An 11,440-nucleotide genomic window follows, 5' to 3' on the forward strand; every position below is an offset into this window, starting at 1 on the left:
AGGTTTACTTTTTTCTGCCAAAAAATGAACAGCATTTGTCCTAGAAGCCTTTTTTTTATTTTTTCATTTACTACACATCAGATCACTTTATGTCATAGCATTTAAGTGGTTTTCTCTTGTATTGCAACACTTCAGGGGTGCAAGAATTTCATGCTGATTTGAAAAGAGAGCATGCATTGAAAAAGGTTAACCACCACAAATCGCTATGAGAGTTCATGAAATAAAATAAGACATTGGTTCCTTACGGCTGTTACAATTCAAGAAAAAGGAATATGACGGGGTGTTTTCAGTAAAATAACAAACAATCCATAACCAAACCACGATTGGATAAATAAAAAGAAAAAAAAATCACGTGACCAGCGACTACGCCTGAAAATCAACCAATAACGTTTTGTGTTTAGGGGGTCACTGAACATCTTGGGAACACGGGCTCTTCACCCAAAAGAAATACAAATCCAACACAAGCTTACAAAGAAGTTAGCAGTTTGTGTGATCCTTTGGGCACTTCCAAATAATGTAAATATTAGATAAAGGTATATATATATATATATATATATATATATATATATATATATATATATATATATATATATATATATATATACATATATACATATATATATATATATATATATATATATATATATAGAGAGAGAGAGAGAGAGAGAGAGAGAGAGAGAGAGAGAGAGAGAGAGAGAGAGAGAGAGAGTTACAAGAATTTTGGATGTCTAAATGACTTTTTAGTCTATCCGCGGAGACTATTTGCTCTTTGGTAGAGTGATATAGTTTAAGCATTTAGAGAGTTCTCATGATCTTATCTAACTTATCCTTGAACTCTCTCTCTCTCTCTCTCTCTCTCTCTCTCTCTCTCTCTCTCTCTCTCTCTCTCATATGAATTTAAATATGTAAGTGTGATTATATTTTTTGATAATTTTTCACGAAAACTATAGCATTTCCTAAAAGAATAAGAGATAAGACCTCTCAATCTCACACACACACACATATATATATATATAAATATATATATATATATATATATATATATATATATATATATATATATATATATATATATATATAATTTCATTCATCATCGCATTTCATTGAGTGATATCGGTAAATTCCCTCCTCCTGACATTTGAACCATTCTAACGACGTCTCGGTTGTTTCACTTCGTCCACCTTTCAGTGTAAGAAGGGCATGATCTCTCCAAGTCAGGTCTGGCCAGGCGACACCAGTTTTGTTGATGGGTGTACACTCAAAACCAAACTGGGTAATTATTCTTAAGAATTATTTAAAACCATTACTTATTACGATTCTTTACAGGATACGAGTGAGGTTGCAATAAACACTGATGATTGAAATAATACACTTTTTACAAAAATAAATATATTCTATATAAATTACAACACTTGAAAGAATTTACATAAAAACAAAAGAAATCACTCGAAATATTTAGTCTGAAGAAAACTTAGATTAAGACAAAAATGTTATGATCTGAAAATCATATAATCACTTGACTTGGAATATTATATCTGAATAAACGTTAGACTAAGACAAAAGAAATGATACTTAAGAAGATTATATAATCACTTGTTTCACTTGAAGTCAAATCTGAATACAATATTTAAATTAGATACTCACTATGTTTATAAGAACCCATCACACCAAATCTTCGATATTTCACTGAACTATTTTAAAACAATACACTTGACTCAGTAAGAGAGAGAGAGGGGGGGAGGACTATGACTTAAGGCTGGGATTTTCTATTTAATCTATGCAACCCTGAGGTCGCCTATATATATATATATATATATATATATATATATATATATATATATATATATATATATATATATATATATATATATATATATATGAAACTTAGCTATTTCCAGAATGTTCCAGGACCGAGATCTGGTAGCGTGGGGGGTTGGCCAAAGGGCGTCAGACCTATCAACTAGATAAAAAATGTCAAGAGACGAATCCTGGGTTTTCAGTCAACTCTCACGGACACTTACACTCTCAACAGGGAGACGAACTCTCTCAGTCAGCTAGCTCCGCCCACCCTTTGTCCCCGAGAAATAACAAAAAGATAACATCCTAACATTAGGATTTTCGGGAAAATTCCAAAGCACATGGCACAATATAAGAAGAATTGCATATTTTCTCACAAACATAACGCAATATCAAATAAAAATATAAAAGAACATTACATAAGCCCTTTTTCATATCTCATACGGGTCACATAACACTCTCATACAGTTTACATGAGACTTTGTAACAAAATATGTGAAATAAAAAGTTAATTCTTAAAAATAATGTAAATTTACATATACTGACTTGAATGAAGAATGCCACGAAATTAACGACAAAAGTCTTACATAATTAACATAATACACGAGAGGAACTCATCTTAGAGGATGGCTATTCATCTCTTCAATGCTCAAATAAAATATGAATAAAATCATGAATAAACTATTATATTTACTCTGCACTAGACCAGTTTTGTAAGATAGCTCCCCCCAAAAAAGATTTTTTATATCGGTCCTGAATCCACCGATTCAGCCCAAGATAAATAATGTGCAACCACGTAATCTTTACCTGATATATGCTTTACAATAATATAATACAGTCGCAAACATAATGACCACCTTGTTAACTTTTGATTATTATTTTTCATCTTATTCACAAAAGTTAAAGGATTATGATCCGAACGCACTGTAATCTCTTAATTTTTTGGTCGATTCACTTATATCTGAAACTTGTTTATTGCTGTGACTAACGCTAGTAGTTCCTTTTCAGCTGTCAAGTAGGCTCTCTGATGTTTCTTCAGCTTTAACGACAGAAAACAAACAGGGTAAAGAATTCCTTCCTCGTCTTCTTCCAGTAAGACAGCTCCAATCACATTATCTGACGCATCCACTTGGATAAGGAATTTCTTATTAAAATCAGGTACCTGCAGTATTGGGTTTGATGTTAAAAAGGCCTTTATCCTGTAGAATGATTCCTGGCGCTCGCTGGTCCATACAATTTATTTCTTGGGGTAGTTAAATACGTCAAGGGAGCGACTACAGCTGAAAAATTCTGGCAAAAAAGTTGGTAGAATCCTGCCATCCCTAAGAAACGTTGTAACTGCTTTCTCGTTGGGGGTTGGGGTGGATGATTTCCTTGATATAACCCAAACGGGGTTATAAAAGCTGATAACAATTTTGCATTGTCGTCCAAAGGAATTTAATAATAACCTTTTAACAAGTCAATCTTGGAGACGAACCTTGCTTGTCTGATATTGTCAAGTAGTTGGTCGATGAGCGGCAATGGATAATTATTGGCCACGCTGATCAAATCTAACTTTCGGTAGTCTACACACATCCTGAGAGATCCGTCCGGTTTTTTTACAAGCAATCATGGAGAACTGTAAGGGCTAGAACTTTGTTTAGCTAATCCGTTTTGTAACAAATAGTCCACTTCTTTTCTCATGACTTCTCGGTGATACGACGACAGTCGATAGGCACGCTGTTTAAATGGTCTTTTCGTTGTTTTGAGGTGTATCTTATGCTTTGTCAAATTTGTTCGTTTCGGGACGTCCGTGACAATTTCAGGGAAACTTCTAATTAATCGACCTATTTCCTTTTGTTGCTCCTGATTCAAATGAGTTAATTTCTCACCCAAATTCTGAATGATTGACGAATTATTCACTTTGCTCACTGCCCGTACCTCATATCCCTCGTCATCTTTCGTGGATGGTATGGTTTGCGCCATTTACAATTGCGACTTGTGAAGCTTCTGTCTCCCTGGGTGATATACCATCAGATATTGATTCCCGCACCGTTGAGAAGACAGATGATTGCCGTAGCTCAGGAGACGGGACACATGGGAATAAGTAAGACGACGGAGAAGATTATGAAACACTTTCTGGCCCAGCATACATAAGGATGTGAGCCAGTTTTGCCGTATATGTCATGTTTGTCAAATGGCTGGAAAGCCTAATGAATACATCAAGAAAGCTCCCTTACAGCCGATTGAAGTGTGAGGAGAACCCTTCAGCAAGGTAATGATCGACATTGTGGGGCCAATACCAAGAACGAAGAAAGGTCACGAATATATGTTGACCTTGATGTATCCAGTGACGGGATACTCAGAAGCCATACTCGTCAGGAACATAAGTGTCAATGTAATCGCTGAGAAGGTACTAGACTTTTTTACTAAGTTTGGTATTCCAGAAATCGTTCAGAGAGACCGGGGAACAAATTTCACGTCAAAATTGTTTCAGGACATGATGAAACTGTTGGATGTGAAAAAACAACTGTCTACTTCTTATCACCCGGAGCCCAGGTGCATTAGACAGATTTCATTAAACTCTGAAGAGTTTGTTAAAACAGATGGAGAATATATCAAGAATTTTAGGAAAAGCATCGGCGAGATAAGGAAATTTTTCCTTGAAAACCTGAAAACGAGTCAAAGAAAAATGAAGAAAAGGTTTGATAAGAAAATTAAGGACAGACAGTTTTGCGGTAGGACAACAGGTATTGTTTTTCTTACCGATAATGAGATTCCCGCTCATCAACAAGTTCCAAGGACCATTCAGGATTTTGGAGAAGATCAGTGACCTGACCTACGTTATCGAAACCCCAGGAAGAAGGAAAAGTCAAAGGAAAGTATATGTTAACACACTGAAATCATATTAAAGTGAAAACGAGATCAAAGCTTCACAGGTAAGTATGGCGCAAACCGTTCCATACATGAAAGACAACGACAGATATGAAGTAGGGCGGTAAGCAAAGAGAAAAATTTGTCAATTTTTAGGAACTTGGAAGAGAAATTAATTCAGTTGAACTAGGAGCAGCTAGAAGAATTAACCTGATTGATTAAAAGTTTCCCTGAAATTTTCTCGGATATTCCAAAACGAACCAACTTGATAAACCATGAGATACAACTTAAAACCACGGAAAGACCTTTCAATCATGCTTAGCGACTGTCGCCGTATCACTGAAAAGTCATGAGAAAAGAAGGGGACTAGTTATTATAAAAAGGATTAGCTGAACAAAGTTCTAGCCTTTACAGTTCTCCATGTTTGCTCGTGAAAAAAAAAACAGACGAATCTTTCAGATTGTGAATGGACTACCAAAAGTTAAATTCGAATCAGTGTGGGTGATAATTATCCATTGCCGCTCATAGACCAACTACTCGACAACATCGGACAAGCAAGGTCCATATCTAAGATCGACTTGTTATTATCCAATTGCTTTGGACGACAATGCAAAATTGTTATCAGTTTTTATAACCCCATTTGGGTGATATCAATACACTGTCACGCCATTTAATCTAATAAATGCACCTGATACCTTTCAACAAGTTATGGATATATTTCTAGGATCGATTGAAGGAATAGGCGTATGTCTCGACAATATTGTCATATATTCAACAACCTAGGAAGAATATCTCCGAATCCTGAAGAAGGTATTTCAAGAGCTACGAGGATCACACCTGACGATTAACCTGGAGAAGAGCGAATTTGGAAAGGCAACAGTTTGGTACTTTGGATTTGAAGTCGGAAGAGGACAAATCGTTCCTGTAGCCACTAACTTCGAAGGAATAAGGAAAGCCTCACCTCCCACAACAAGGAAGCCATTACAACGATTTTTAGGGATGGCATGATCCTACCGACGTTTTTGCCCAAACCTTTTGGCTGTAGTCGCTTCCTTGACGGTTTTGACTAGTGGCAGGAAAAAAATTGTATAGACCAGCAAGTGCCATGAATCCTTCGATAGGAAAAAGGCCACATTAACTTCAAAACCGATACTACGAGTACCGGATTTCAACAAGAAACTCCTTATCCAGGTGGATGTGTCAGATAATGGGATTAGAGCTGTCTTATTGCAAGAAGACATGGAGGGAATTTTTCACCCTGTTTGTTTTATGTTGTCGAAGCTGAAGAAGCATCAACAAGCCTACGCGACAGTTGAAAAAGAACTGCTAGCGCTAGGCACAACGATAAGCAAGTTTGAAGTTTTTGTGAATAGACCACAGAATGAAAAAATTACAGTTTACTCGGATCACAATCCTTAATCTATTGGTTAATAAAATGAAGAATAATAATGAAAGTATGAGGAGGTCATTATGTTTGCAATCATATTGTATTAATAAAAATCATATATCAGGTAAAGAGAACGTGGTTGCAGATTATTTATATTGGGCTGAATCGGTGGATTCAGGCCCAGAATAAAGCTGGTCTAGTATAAGAGTAAATATTCTATTCATGTATTTCATTTGTGTATTTAATAGATGTATAACCTGCTCGTAAGGTGAGTTCCACTCATGTAAGTTTAAGTAATGTATGTAAATTACATAAGACTTTCATCATTCATTTAATTGTATTTTCATTCAAGTCAGTATATGTAAATTTGCGTTATTTTTATGAATTACCTTTTTATTTTAATGTAGTTTGTTATGAAGTCTTATGTAATGCTAAAGTATGCTGTATGGGCACAAGGGATTTCGTCATGTTTGCCACGTGATTAGAAAATGCGAGAAAATTGCCACGTGATTAGAAAATGCGAGAAAATTCTATACTAAGTTTACTCTTTTATTCTTAATTGTCACAAGAGGTAGGTGGGCGAAATTAGCTGGAAGAGAATTATCTCACAAGCAAGGTTAGTACCTATTTTTTCATTTTAATACGTTGCTAACCTCACACCACTAGACCATGCCCCCACGCCATGAGAATGATCTATAAGAAAATCCTAGAAGTACTAAGTCAACATACATACACCCTAGGAATACATAAGCAGCAGAAGAGACCCAGCCTATCTCTTTGAAAGAGCCAAAGTTCACCTGCCCTTTCTCCTCTCAAGTGTGTGTCCTCTCATAGGTGAATAGATTTTTTACTCAAGGTATACCGCGTATAGTGTTCTTCAAATGTAGGTAAATTTATTCTAGATGGTAATTCTGGCCCTGTGAGATTTAGGTCAAACAGTGAAGTGTATTTATTTTGTTTAAGGGGAGAGCCCGCTATGCCATGCATTTTTTTTTTCTAATTATTCAAAATACAAAATTTCCAAATATGTTTTAGGCATATATAATACCTTCATCATACAAAAATTTCAAGTCATTTGATGAAAAACTTTTTGATTTATCAGCAAAAATCATGATTTTAAAAAAAATACTTTAGGTACATTTTCTTCAACTAATAGGGCACCAATTGTGTTGAAAATAATACCATCAAAACTTTTTTATAAATTGAATAATTCTGTGTGACCGATGTTTAATTTTCCTTTCCTTTTTAATGATTTTTTTCTTAATTTTCTTCGTTTAGATGTAAAATAATCATGAAAAAGAGAGATAAAGGAAAATCAAAATTCTGTTACACACAAGTGTGGTTTTTATATCCCTCTTTTCAATGATAACTTTTCTCTCTAAAATTGAACAATAAATAAGTGAGAAAAATCTACCTAAGTATGAATAAGATTGTTTTTGAGTTATGAGCTTCCAAAGATTTTCTATAAATTCTCGTTATTTTTCTTTAAAATAATCAAGATACTATTATAACCTTACTTTGTACCTTTATTGTTTATTCTTACATGAAGGCTTCCTAAACGAGGTATTAACCCCTAAGTTTTCTAACATCATCTTTTTATCTTAGTCTCAGGTCTAGTTCTGATTTAGATTTTAAGTGATTAATTTTTGGTGTTAATTCTCTTGAATTATTGTAACTTTTTACATAATATATTTATTTTTGTAAAGTGTGTATTATTTCGATCACCAATATTTTTTCTCAGTACTAAGTACTAAGAACCAAAGTAAGAGGTTGGTTTTAGAATAGTTCACGTAACATAATTATCCAGTAAAGTAAAGAGACCTTTTAGATATTCAGTGTTCATATATATTACCGGCTGGGAGTTGCGTGATTTTCTCAGAGCTCAGGTATCTCTAGTATGTATCAGATTTATGAAAAATAAAGCAGGGGAGTTTTGGAGCTCGGGAATTTACATAATTCGTTAGTCTTACTATATATTTTCTGGTGCTCGGACATAGGGATCGAGCGAGTCTTTGTAAATATTGGTGATAATTCAATGAAGGTTTAACCAGCTTAGTTTTGATAGGATTCTGTGTATTGTTATGGTATATTTTCGGAGAAGTATAATTTTTTGTAAAATACAAGATGGACAGTTAAATGTTTTTGGGAAACCCAATTGTTAAATTGTCGGAAGCTAACGTAACTAAAGCTCAGTGGCTTTCTATTTTAATGGCATGTGGTGGCCATACAACGATGGAATGATAAAAGCCCAAATCAAGTCTCTAGCCTTAGAAGAGTTGATAAACTCAGGAAAATTGTCAGAAGAAGATATTGTCGCAGCTCGCAAACTGTTGGAGAAGGCTGAAGCAGAATTTGTAGCAAAGCAAGTATCAGTTGACCTAGGAACTGAAGGAATGAAAGCAGAAAGGAATGTAGAGGCTGAGATTCTACAAGTTACAGCGGAAGAGAATTTGATTAATTGAACATTATGGCAAAACGGAAAGAAAGAGACAGAGAGACAGAGAAGAGACAAGAGAAATTGCAGAACAAGAAGAAAGAGACAGAGAAGAGGAAAGAGAAATATTGCAGAACAAGAAGAAAGAGACAGAGAAGAGGAAAGAGAAATATTGCAAGACAAAAAGAAAGAGAGAGAGAAGAGGCAAGAGAAATTGCAAGATATACGAGGGAAATGGAAACAAGACGGGAAGAAAAAGAGAGAAAACGGGAAGAACGAGAAGAAAGAGAGAGAAAAGAGGCGAGAGAAATTACACGACATGCGAAGGAATTGGAACTGTGGAATGTTCATGCAAGGTCAGCAACTCAGATAGAGATGACCCCTGCTATGCACGGTCCGGTATTTAATGTGGCCAATGCACAGATGTTGATCCCGAAATTCACAGAAGAAGCGTCGACGATGGAATGGCCAGAAGATAAATGGCGTGTGTTATTGCAGTGTCTCCTTATTGGAAAAGGATGCAGTGCATATCTTGCCTTGTCTCAGGATCAGAGGAAGGAGCATCGAGAAGTTAAGAGAAGCGTGCTGTAATTGTATCAGATGATTCCTAATTACTATAATGAAAGATTCTGGAGTTTGCGAAATGACGAGAAAATGATTTTCCTGGATTACGCTTATGAAGTATGCCAATGTTTCAAGAGATGGATAGAGGCTGCTAAAGTGAGAGAGATGGCTGATTTAGAAGAACTAATAGTACTGGAACAATATTTACAAAGAATTCCTGAACATTTTCAAATGTACTTGAGAGAAAGGTGAAGAAACTTGATAAAGTCGCTTTGCTGAGTAAAGATTATAATATTATCAGTCGTAAATCCTCCTCGGGTATGAAGTTTTAATCGTCGTTCCAACCAAGTGTCAAGTATTCGCCGAAACATGGAAACCAATTCAGTAATAACTACGGGAACAGGTTCAATAGTTACAGCTGAAGTACCACTAGTACTATTCCAAAGCAGAATGTGACAGTACCACAACAGCAATTGTCGAATCATACTCCTTCACGTATCATGAAAGACGTGCAAAAGATTAATATCGTCTGTTATAACTGTGGCAAGAAAGGCCATATCAGTAAGGAATTTTAGTCAAACCATCCGAAAGCAATCACCCAAGTGTTTAAAGATAATTGAACTTCACAGAATGCAAAGACGAAGAATCAAACGGGAAGGCTTGACGAGGAAAATAGGCTAGCTAATGTTTACACAACGAACAGGAGAACCCCAAACAGCATGGATGCCTCTAAACAGTATATTTATGAAGGTATGTTAGCCACTCTGTATGGGAGCCAGCAGATGCGGTCAAGACATTGCGCGACAAAGGATCTAATCATAGCGTGGTGACACGAGGCGTACACCCGATCGTGGAACAGTCTTTCGAAGGAGATTCTGTCATTTTGAAGGGAATATGAGGTGAGGAAGTTACTCCTATTTGCCGTTTGAAACTGCCATGCGAGTTGGTGACTGGTCATTTTGATTTTGTGGTAAAGGATTCATTGGCTATTGAAGGAGTAGAAGGTCTCCTGGGAAATGAGGTTAGTGGAGTGCCGTTTCTGCCTTGCCCCATTGTAATGGAGAAACTATTGACGTATTGTTCTACAACTGAACTCAAGAAGGACTACCAGTATCTGTTTCCTAGTTGTGTGACGACTAGGAGTATGACGAAGAAAGTAGCTTCAGAAGAAGAGAGAGAAACTGAAGGAGCGATGAACTTGGAGGATTTGTTTATAGAAGAAAAGGATTCCCCTTGATAATATGCAGGAGGAGAGCTCTTAAGAGAGCCCGATAGAAGAGGAATGACGGATGAATGAACAGGAAGACAAGGAAGTAATGGATTTGGAAGAAATAGAGAAATCTGCATTAGAAGTAGGACAAGTGAGTTGGAAAAGGCTAATACGATTGCAACGGAAGGATGCGACGTTAACAAAGTTATTGTACCATGTGGTAGATGAGAAGGAGGTGCAGCAGTTTCCCACCTGTTATTACCTTAAAGATGGATTGCTTATGAGAAAGCATAGACCCACCGATATCCCTAGGAATGCAGAATGGGGGATATACCATAAGATATTGATTCCTGCACCATTGAGAAGACAGGTGATTGCTGTAACACATGAGACGGGACATATGGCAATAAGGAAGACGATGGAGAAGATTATGAAATAATATTTCTGGCCTGGCATGCATAAAGATGTGAGTAAGTTTTGACATACATGTCACGTTTGTCAGATGGCTGGAAAGCCTAACGAGTACATCAAGAAAGCTCCCTTACACCTGATTGAAGTGCGAGGAGAACCCTTCAACAAGGTAATGATCGACATTGTGGGTGTTATGTATTATTGTAATGTACTATATTATTTCAAGTGTTGCAGGTATTGCACAACATTGCTTCATATTGCATGAATAAGACATGTTATGCTTTATACATAAGAGTAATGATTTGTTTTGGTATTAGGATTCAAACATTTGTTGGTTACCTCAGAGATAGGATGTGATTCTTTATGATTTGTACTGGAGTAGGATTTAAGTCTTTTCAGAGCGATGCTCTTTTGTTTAGCAATGTTTTGGTTTGTCAGATTGTGTAAGACGCTCCATATACACTTGGGAGTCAGCTGTCACAGAGTAAACATTACAATGTAGTCTTTTATACATTAAATGTATTTTTTAGAATACCAACGTCTTATTATCCATCAAGCACACATTGACGAGATGGGATCAGCTGAGAAATAATTACTAACAATTGTTCATCTATGTTCCAGGTAATTATTATGGTTAATAGAACTTCCTACCTAAGTATCAATATCGAACATTTGGCGACGAGGATGGGATCAGCTGAGAAATAATTACTAACAATTGTTCATCTATGTTCCAGGTAATTATTATGGTTAATAGAACTTCCTACCTAAGTATCAATATCGAACA

The sequence above is a fragment of the Palaemon carinicauda genome, chromosome 10, assembly GCF_036898095.1.
Source record: "Palaemon carinicauda isolate YSFRI2023 chromosome 10, ASM3689809v2, whole genome shotgun sequence".
In the NCBI taxonomy this organism is placed as follows: domain Eukaryota; kingdom Metazoa; phylum Arthropoda; class Malacostraca; order Decapoda; family Palaemonidae; genus Palaemon; species Palaemon carinicauda.